The sequence below is a fragment of the Octopus sinensis genome, linkage group LG28 (assembly GCF_006345805.1).
Source record: "Octopus sinensis linkage group LG28, ASM634580v1, whole genome shotgun sequence".
Taxonomy (NCBI): domain Eukaryota; kingdom Metazoa; phylum Mollusca; class Cephalopoda; order Octopoda; family Octopodidae; genus Octopus; species Octopus sinensis.
In genome coordinates, this window is record NC_043024.1 from 19,090,910 (window position 1) to 19,100,904 (window position 9,995).

Consider the following 9,995-nt stretch of genomic DNA (forward strand, 5'->3'; position numbering starts at 1 on the left):
ATACGGAAGCTTGTGCAGGAACATAGTAAAAATGTGGATTCTAGCCATGATCTTAGGGAGTCCAAAACCGTAACAGATATTTTGTCACATGTGGACATGATCCAAAAAGTTCAGTTCTTGAATTTAGACATGTAGCAGGGTCCAAGGAACTTTTCCACATGAACCATCTTCCCATATTACAAAGACCCCACTTGCCACTACACTTTGGTAAAAGGTTTACACTTGGCTAAGATCTTTCAGTAAATTCTGTAGTTGCCACTTTGTTCTTTTAAGAACCATATATAACTGGATAATTTGGTAGTTTTCCATTTATTCCAGTGTCTGAAGTTTAAGGTATGATTGTTGAACCTTGCTTTGAAATTTCTCTCTGTGAGACCCACATATCTCTTTGACAAAACTGTGTTATTAGCATTCATAGAAATTACTGTGGCTTCATAAATGATAGCCTCAGTCATACAGGCTCCATTTAGTGGGCAGTATGTATATATCTATGTGTGTGTGCATGTGAGTGTGTTTGTACCCCCACCAACGCTGGTGTGTTTATATCCCTGTAACTTAGCAGTTCAGCAAAAGAGAATGGTAGAATAAACACAGAAATGGCACGTAAAAAGCACTCACTACACTCTCAGAGTGGTTGGCATTAGGAAGGGCATCCAGCTGTAGAAACTCTGCCAGATCAAGATTGTAGCCTAGTGCAGCCATCTGGTTTGCTAGCCCTCAGTCAAAATCGTCCAACCCATGCTAGCATGGAAAGCAGACGTTAAACGATGATGATGTTGATGATGATGATATAGTTGGAATTTACTAAAAAGCAAAAGACAAAGAAACAACAAACAGGTGTATTAGTATAATGCTCGGGGAGGTGGGAAAGTCTTTTACATATTGAGCCTACGATCTTCAACAGAAGGGAACACAAGAAAATAAACAGAGAGAGAGAATAAAAAAGCTTTAGTGGCTAGCAGTGTGTATTCGCACACAGACACACATGTATTATATTTATATATTGTGTATACATGTGTGTGTGAGTATATGGCTATATTTATATACATATATACTTAAACATACACATATATTTATGCATACTTATCTAAAAACACTCACCTATATATATGCGTATATATATTTATATATACCAGAGTAAACACATAAATGTGAAACAAGGTGGAAAAAAGAGTACTCAAATACCAGTGGTAGAGTAATATGCTTTATTTAAAGCAGCAGAAAATTCAACAAAACGTGTTACTCTGAGTTTCCCGTTCCCATTCGTCGGGAACATGAAACTCAGAGTAACAGGTTTTGTTGAATTTTCTGCTGCTTAAATAAAGTATATATATATATATATATATATATATATATATATATACCTATGTATATATGTATATATATCTATATATCTATCTATATATATATATATAATATATATATATATATATATATATATATATACATATACAAACACACACACAAGCACAAATATATGTGTGTGTATGGTGTGTGTTTGTCTATGTGTGCACGTGCATGTGAATATTAATTAGTGTTTCATGTAGACTAAAAGTCATTTGCAGGTATTCTCCAAGACAATCTGTCTCTGCTAGTACATTAAACTTAATACTATCTCACAACTGAATCAAATTATGATTCCATTTCAACATCTTCGATTTAGTTATAGTGATATCTTTATTGTACTTTCAATTTCATAAATGAATTCATTTGAAACCAGTCCCCTTCGCCATCACCTCATGTTCTATTGGCAAATGTCGCCATGTCAACATAAATTACAAACTATTTTCTAATCACTTCTGCTTACTTTGATCTCAGTGATAATAATACCTATATCCAATTTTTTGTACAAAGTCTTTTTAATCAGTCACAGTACGGTGCTTCTTATCTGCACTTCTTAGACATGTTAGAAATAGCACTCAGATCTCTCTTAAAACACACCTTCTACTGTCTCAGCTGAAACTGGCTCTGGCTCTGAGTACAAATGTCTTGTTATCATAAGTTTTGAATTAAAATCTTCCACCAAACCTTTGTCACAATGTATGTTCCTAAAACTAGCTTAATAATAACCAAGTAATTTTACTAAATTCTTTGTTATATTTAAAATTAATTGAAAGAAACACAGAGCATCTCAACAGGAATATGGTAACAAAGGTTTAAAATATATAATAGGGAAACAATTCTTAACGCTTTTGATACCAACCTGCCTGAAACTGCCTCTGGTTCTGTAGTACAAATGTCTTGTTTTCATAAGTTTTGAAATAAAAACCTTCCACCAAACCTTAGTCACAAATACTGTTCCTAACACTAGCTGAATGATAACTAAGTTATTTTACTAAATTCTTTGTTATAATTAAAATTAATTGAAAGAAACACACAGCAATTCAGCAGAAATATGGTAACAAAAGGTTTAAAATATATAATAGAGAAACAATTCTTTTGATACCAACCTGGCTGAAACCGCCTCTGGTTCTGAGTACAAATGTCTTGTTTTCATAAGTTTTGAATTGAAATCTTCCACCAAACCTTTGTCATAATGTGTTCCTAAAACTAACTGAATGATAACTGAGTAATTTTATTAAATTCTTTATTATATTTAAAATTAATTGAAGGAAATACAGAGCATAGGTGCAGGAGTGGCTGTGTGGTAAGTAGCTTGCTAACCAACCACATGGTTCCGGGTTCAGTCCCACTGCGTGGCAGCTTGGGCAAGTGTCTTCTGCTATAGCCTCGGCCCGACCAATGCCTTGTGAGTGGATTTGGTAGATGGAAACTGAAAGAAGCCCGTCGTATATATGTGTATGTATATATGTGTATGTATATATGTGTATGTATATATGTGTATGTTTGTGTGTTGTGTTTGTCATCCCCCCAACATCACTTGACAATTGATGCTGGTTTGTTTACATCCCTGTAACTTAGCGGTTTGGCAAAAGAGACTGATAGAATAAGTGCTGGGCTTACAAAAGAATAAGTCCTGGGGTCGAGTTTCTCCATTAAAGGCGGTGCTCCAGCATGGCCGCAGTCAAATGTCTGAAACAAGTAAAAGAGTAAAAGAGCATCTCAAAATAAATACAGTAACGGAAGGGTAAAAAGAAATCCAGGGAACTGTTGAGAAAGCTAGGGTCGGAATGGAATGAGGAATCCTAGTGAGAGAAGTAATCTGTGTTCATAGATAATACTGTAAAAACAATTTTTGTCCCTTGGTAGAAACTGTTATTTCCAATTTGTTTATCCCTAGAAAGCATGTAAAATGGTTAATATTTCTTTCAAACTTTGCTTTACTTATATTTATTCAAATCCCAAAGAACTCCTCTATGGCTGTGATACTCCACCACTACTCCTGCTCGCCATCAGAGATGTACATATTGTCAGCTACTAAGGGACATGCTCAAGTGGTTAAGTTCAAACAATTGACAAGCAGATCTGTAGTATCGAGCAGAATATTTGCTATAATGATATTTTTTGTCCTTCTGTAGTGACTGTTATTGTTACTTCCTAATTGCTTACCCCTATATAGTATATAAGAGTAAAGAGTATATATATATACGCAGGAGTGGCTGTGTGGTAAGTAGCTTGCTAACCAACCACATGGTTCCGGGTTCAGTCCCACTGTGTGGCATCTTGGGCAAGTGTCTTCTGCTATAACCTCAGGCCGACCAAAGCCTTGTGAGCGGATTTGGTAGACGGAAACTGTAAGAAACCTGTTGTATATATGTATGCCGATGCCAGAATCCCCTGGCACCTGTGCCGGTGGCACGTAAAAAGCACCCACTACACTCGCGGAGTGGTTGGCGTTAGGAAGGGCATCCAGCTGTAGAAACACTGCCAGATCAGACTGGAGCCTGGTGCAGCCCCTAGCTTCCCAGACTCCGGTCGAACTGTCCAACCCATGCTAGCATGGAAAACGGACGTTAAATGATGATGATGAGGATAATGATGATGATGTGTATATGTTTGTGTGTCTGTGTTTGTCCCTCTAGCATTGCTTGACAACCGATGCTGGTGTGTTTACGTCCCCGTCACTTAGCGGTTCGGCAAAAGTGACCGATAGAATAAGTACTGGGCTTTCAAAAGAATAAGTCCAGGGGTCGATTTGCTCGACTAAAGGCGGTACTCCAGCATGGCCGCAGTCAAATGACTGAAACAAGTAAAAGAGTAAGAGTATATATAATTTCCCTTATTTTGCACCTCAGTGCTGGTTGTGAGGGGAAGGGGTTGGCTTTGCCTGCGCATCATTCTATATTTATTCCATTCTTTTTCTTCTTAGTCCTTTCTGCTGAAGAGCATAGGCTCGAATCATAAAAGACTTTTCCATTCTTTCGAAGCATTAAACTAATACACTTGCTTGTTGTCCTACACCTGTCTTCATCTTTTGTTTTCTGTAAATTTATATGTAAATATACATATATATCTACACACGCATGCACGTACACAAACACATGAGGCAATGACAAGTGACTGAGAACTTGGTAATATGTTGTGCTTGAAAAGTCTCATCAAGCAAAGGGAAACCATAGTCATGACTGTTGTCAGTGTCATGGAAACGGCTCCCATGAAATCGTAGTTATAGCCATTACCAGTATCATGTAAATGGCACCTGTGCCAGTGGCCTGTTAAAAGCACTCATTACACTCTGGAAAGTGGTTGGTGTTAGGAAGGGCATCCAAGTTTAGAAACCACACCAAATCAGACTGGAGCCAGTTATGGCTTTCCAGCTTACCAGTCTAACCCATGCCAGCATGGAAAGTGAACATTAAATGATGAGGATGATGATAATATAGATATTGAATGATAGGCATGTGGAAAATCCCATATAGGACTTTAAGTTTCTGAGTTAACAATATGATTGTTGCACTTCACCTGTCATAAGCCTGGTGCCCTTACCTTATTTTGCAGACACAGAAACTTCAAGTCCAGTATGTGAGTCTCCATAACTATGTCATTCAGTGCATATATCCCTCTATTACTAATGGTATTGAGGTCTACTCCTCTCATTATTACATGTGATTTGTCAACACACACACACATGTGCACAAACACACACACACACACGTGCACAAACACACACACATATGCATAAGGGTACACTCGCACATATATATACATACACACAAATTGAATGGGCTTCTTTCATTTCTATTTACCAAATTCACTCCCATTTCTTTGATGGGCATGGAGCTATAGAAGAAGACACTTGCCTAAGGTGTTCAGGGTAGGATTGAACCCAGAACCAGATGGTTGTGTAGCAAACTTCTTAACCACATAGCCATTCCTGCACACGTACATAAATACATAGTTGTGTTTACGTGTGTTTACCAGAGTGTGCATGCGGACATTATGTGTGAGTGTGTGTGTGTGTGTGTGTGTGCGTGTGTATTGTGACAGTGTGTGTGTAATGTTTGCTTCGAGAAAATCATACATCCACTTATATACACATGCACACACATAAAAAATGGGAAAAAAAAACAATATGAACATCATGAAATCTATTTGCGATATATAAAATATAAACGTTTATTTTCATATGAGACGATCATCACAATAGAATCGCCATTTTAGCATTTTATGTCAGTTCTTAAGAAGTGCCATTATTGGCAAACAAATATGCTATATTTCTCTATGAGTTTCCTATTTAGATTTGATTGTTGCCGATTCCTTTTAGAATTTATGTCAAATTCTAGTGACACTTTTAACCTTCTTTCTGACAAAATCAATTGTTAAGTCTCAGATTTAGAGAAAGGATTCTAAGAGATATTCTAAGAGATATTTGCTTCTCTGAAATCAATAAAAACATAATATAAGAATATAGAAAAAAAATTTCATGATATGCTCATTTGGGTACTAAAAGAAAATCAGCTTTTTCCTTAGAATTTTTCTGTGCAGGTATGTGCTTCTGTGTGTGTGTGTGTGTGTGTGTGTGCATGCATTTCTGAATGTGTTTCTCTGAGTGTGTGTGGTGTGTGTGTGTGTGTGTGTGTGTGTGTGCATGCATTTCTGAATGTGTTTCTCTGAGTGTGTGTGTGTGTGTGGTGTGTGTGTGTGTGTGTGTGTGTGCATGCATTTCTGAATGTGTTTCTCTGAGTGTGTGTGTGTGTGTGTGTGTTGTGTGTGTGTGTGTGTGTGTGTGTGTGCATGCATTTCTGAATGTGTTTCTGTGAGTGTGAGTGTGTGTGTGTGTGTGCATGCATTTCTGAATGTGTTTCTGTGAGTGTGTGTGTGTGTGTGTGTGTGCATGCATTTCTGAATGTGTTTCTCTGAGTGTGTGTGTGCATGTGTGTGATGTGGTGCTTTTAGAATTCTGGCTATTTCACAAGAGCAATGCTACTCATAAAACTGCTCTATACATTATTTTTTTATTGCTATCAAATAGAAAACCTCATAGATGCCACATTTCAACAGCCATCTTGTGTGTGTTCATTATTATTAAGATGATGAACTGGCAGAATCATTAGCATGCCAGGCAAAATGCTTTGTGGCATTTTGTCTGTCTCTATGTTCTGAGTTCAAATCCCGCCAAGGTTGATTTTACTTTTCATCTTATGGGGTCCATAAAAAATAAGTACCAGTTAAACACTGGGGTCGATGTAATCAACTCATCCCCTCCCCCCAGAATTGCTGCCCTTTTGGAAAAATTTGAAACCCTTATTATTATTATTATTATTATTATTATTATTATTATTATTAGTGAATGAGAGAGCAGTGCATGCCATCAAAGTGACACTGGGGTACAAATATACGAAACCCAGTATATCCATCATGACTACCCGTCTGATAAGGATACACTAGACACATGCATCACAGCCATATGTGCACAACATGGTGATCGCATATCTAGATCAACAGTGCATGACCTCGCAGTTAGAATTTTCTGCAGGTTGAGTAGCCCATCCAGCTCAACAAGGTTTCTTTTAAGGATGTTGAACGAAACACCTATGTTTCCAGAGATGAATTATTCAGACCCCAAGGAATTCCGCTCAACACATGGCTATGATGCTCCCCACTACTTCTGCGCGTGATCAGAGATACACATATCGTCAGCCATCAAGGGACATGCTCAACTAGTTAAGGTCAAACAACTGACAAGCAAATCTGTGATATTGAGCAGAATATTTGCTGTAGCCCATCTTTTATACCAAGACAAAACAATGTACATGATGACACTTCCAATCAGTAAAGATCAGAAACCATGAGAGCCACTGCCTGGTACTGCATCAGGGCATTTATTATTATTATTATTATTATTATTATTATTATTATTATTATTATTATTATTATTATTATATTATTATTATTATCATCATCATTAAGGTGGCATGCTGGCAAAATCATTAGCACACCTGGTGAAATGTGTAGCCGTATTTCGTCTGCCGCTACGTTCTGAGTTCAAATTCCGTCGAGGTCGACTTTGCCTTTCATCCTTTCGGGGTCGATAAATTAAGCACCAGTTACGCACTGGGGTCGATATAATCGACTTAATCCCTTTGTCTGTCCTTGTTTGTCCCCTCTGTGTTTAGCCCCTTGTGGGTAGTAAAGAAATAGGTATTTCATCAGCCGTTACATTTCACCAAGGTTGACTTTGCCTTTCATCCTTTCGGGGTTGATAAATTAAGTACCAGTTGCATACTGGGGTCGATGTAATTGACTAGTCCCCTCCCTTAAAATTTCAGGTTCTATACCTTTTATTTCCTGCCTGATGGGTCTCAGTGCTTTTTCTAATTGTTCTTTTGCCCCTATCTTCACCTTGTTGGATTTCGGGTTATATATTCTGTGTGTGATACTTTTTTCCTTGATAATCCTTGTGTTGTTGCTGGGGGTAGCAGTGACCCCTTCACCTCTTGTCCTTCTCTCTTCAACGTTTCTTTATAGTTTTACATTTCCTTTGCATTGATACAGATTTCTTCTTTCTTTCTTATTACCAGCCGCAGCTGCAAAGTTCATTTTCTTGCTTCCTTCCGTTACTTTGTCAATCCTTTCCACACTTCTTCTCAGGTCATTCTCGGACGAGGTCATAGGGGCCGAATTAAAACTCTCGTAGTCCATCTCCGCATTCACAACACTTTCCCCTTCAACCGAGGGAAAACACTAGCTGCAACGGAGCAAAAACAAAGTGTAGAAAACACACACAACAATCAGGCGCAGGAGTGGCTGTGTGGTAAGTAGCTTGCTAACCAACCACATGGTTCCAGGTTCAGTCCCACTGTGTGGCATCTTGGGCAAGTGTCTTCTACTATAGCCTCGGGTCGACCAAAGCCTTGTGAGCGGATTTGGTAGACGGAAACTGAAAGAAGCCTGTCGTATATATATATATATGTAAATATATGTGTGTGTGTATATGTTTGTGTGTCTGTGTTTGTCCCTCTAACCGATGCTGGTGTGTTTATATCCCCGTTACTTAGCGGTTCGGCAAAAGAGTCAGATACAATAAGTACTAGGCTTACAAAGAATAAGTCCTGGGGTCGATTTGCTCGACTAAAGGCGGTGCTCCAGCATGGCCACAGTCAAATGACTGAAACAAGTAAAAGAGTAAGAGTACAACAGAAAAACGTTACAATTACACGAAGGGAGCGAGCGGTTTACACGAACTCGGAACCTTGATATGACGGCATCTACGACATTAACAGAATAAAAACAACTACCAAAATGCTCTCCCCACTACTACCGATTACTTCTCTTTATAAGAGTTTGGCTAGTTCATTCTCCAATCCACCTCAACATCTAATCCCACCCCGCTTGAGACTGACTTCCGTTGGAAGTAAATATTATTTTTATTTATATATTTTTCTTTCATCACATCTCCCTTTTTGAGGTTTTTCTCCTAGGGAAATTTCATATTTCCTCCGTTTAGGCACTACTTCCAACCGTTCTGTCTCTCTTCTCTTTCTTGTGCTCCTACGACTTGGTTCGATTTCTTGTGGAGTTTGGAAAACAAAGGTGTCAAAAAAAGCACTTCAATAGGTATCTCTTCTTTTTTCCCGTATATCTATTTTTTAGCTGGTTTAAATGCATTTCGTGTTCCTATTTTCATCTCTTATATATGTCATTTTGCCTAATCTTTTTGTTACGATTCCGTCTTCCTAACTTTGTCTTCAATTTTTAGATATTTTTAAAAACGCTTTGTCACTGATATTAAAAAACTTCTTCCATGTATGAATTTATGGATTTTCTTTTACCGCAAATATGATGGCTAATACCTCTTTTTCTATTTGACTGTAGCTTTTCTCAACCGGCAATTATGAACGCAAAGCATGAGCTATTACTTTCATGCCACCATCTTCATATTTGTGTAAAATCACAACGCCAGTACCACTTTCAATAGCATCTGCTGCCACTATTAATTCTAAATTCGGGTTAGAATGTGATAACGACAATTCCAAATTTAAGACGTTTTTAATTTCTTCAAAAGTTTTTGGCATTTGTTCGACCAGTTCCACTTAACGTCTTTTTTTAATAAGTTATTCAGGGGTGCTCTTAAATCGTACACATTCGGTATGTATACCTGGTAGTCATTTGCAAGCCCCAAAGATGTTTGTAACGTTGTAATGTTCGTCGGGAGAAGCATATTTTTATTACACTCGCCCTAAACTGGTTTGCGTCCATATTCATCAATAATCTGCCCCAGATATTTTATTCTTGAAATAAAAAAAAATCCCACTTTTCTCTGCCGGCAATTATGAACGCGAATTTTATTCTTTTATTCTTTCGAAAACCTTTTTAATATGCTCAGCATGCTGACCTCTAGATTCGGGACAACATGCATGTGTCTGAGAGCAATCTTTTACTTCAGTTTTTATGAGTTTGTCGTCAAGGTGAGCTATAGCGAAATCCGAACCTGGGAGCATAACGTCCATAATTTGTTGGGAAATGCCAGGTACTACCTATTTATTTTCTACCCACAAGGGGCTAAACACAGAAGGGACAAACAAGGACAGACAAACGGATTAAGTTGATTATATCGACCCCAGTGCGTAACTGGTACTTATTTAATCGACCCC

General features: G+C 37.9%; 1 long non-coding RNA gene across 1 annotated transcript in view; it reads right to left on the reverse strand.

The window, feature by feature from the left end:
• LOC118768328 overlaps window positions 1–8,860 on the reverse strand; it is a 22,351-nt gene extending 13,491 nt beyond the window's left edge. The window contains exons 1-2 of the long non-coding RNA XR_005004139.1: window positions 8,729–8,860; window positions 381–386 (exon numbers count right to left, since the gene is read on the reverse strand). This is a non-coding gene — a long non-coding RNA (uncharacterized LOC118768328). The remainder of the gene's footprint in view (window positions 1–380; window positions 387–8,728) is intronic.
• Between the last annotated feature and the right edge of the window lie 1,135 nt (window positions 8,861–9,995).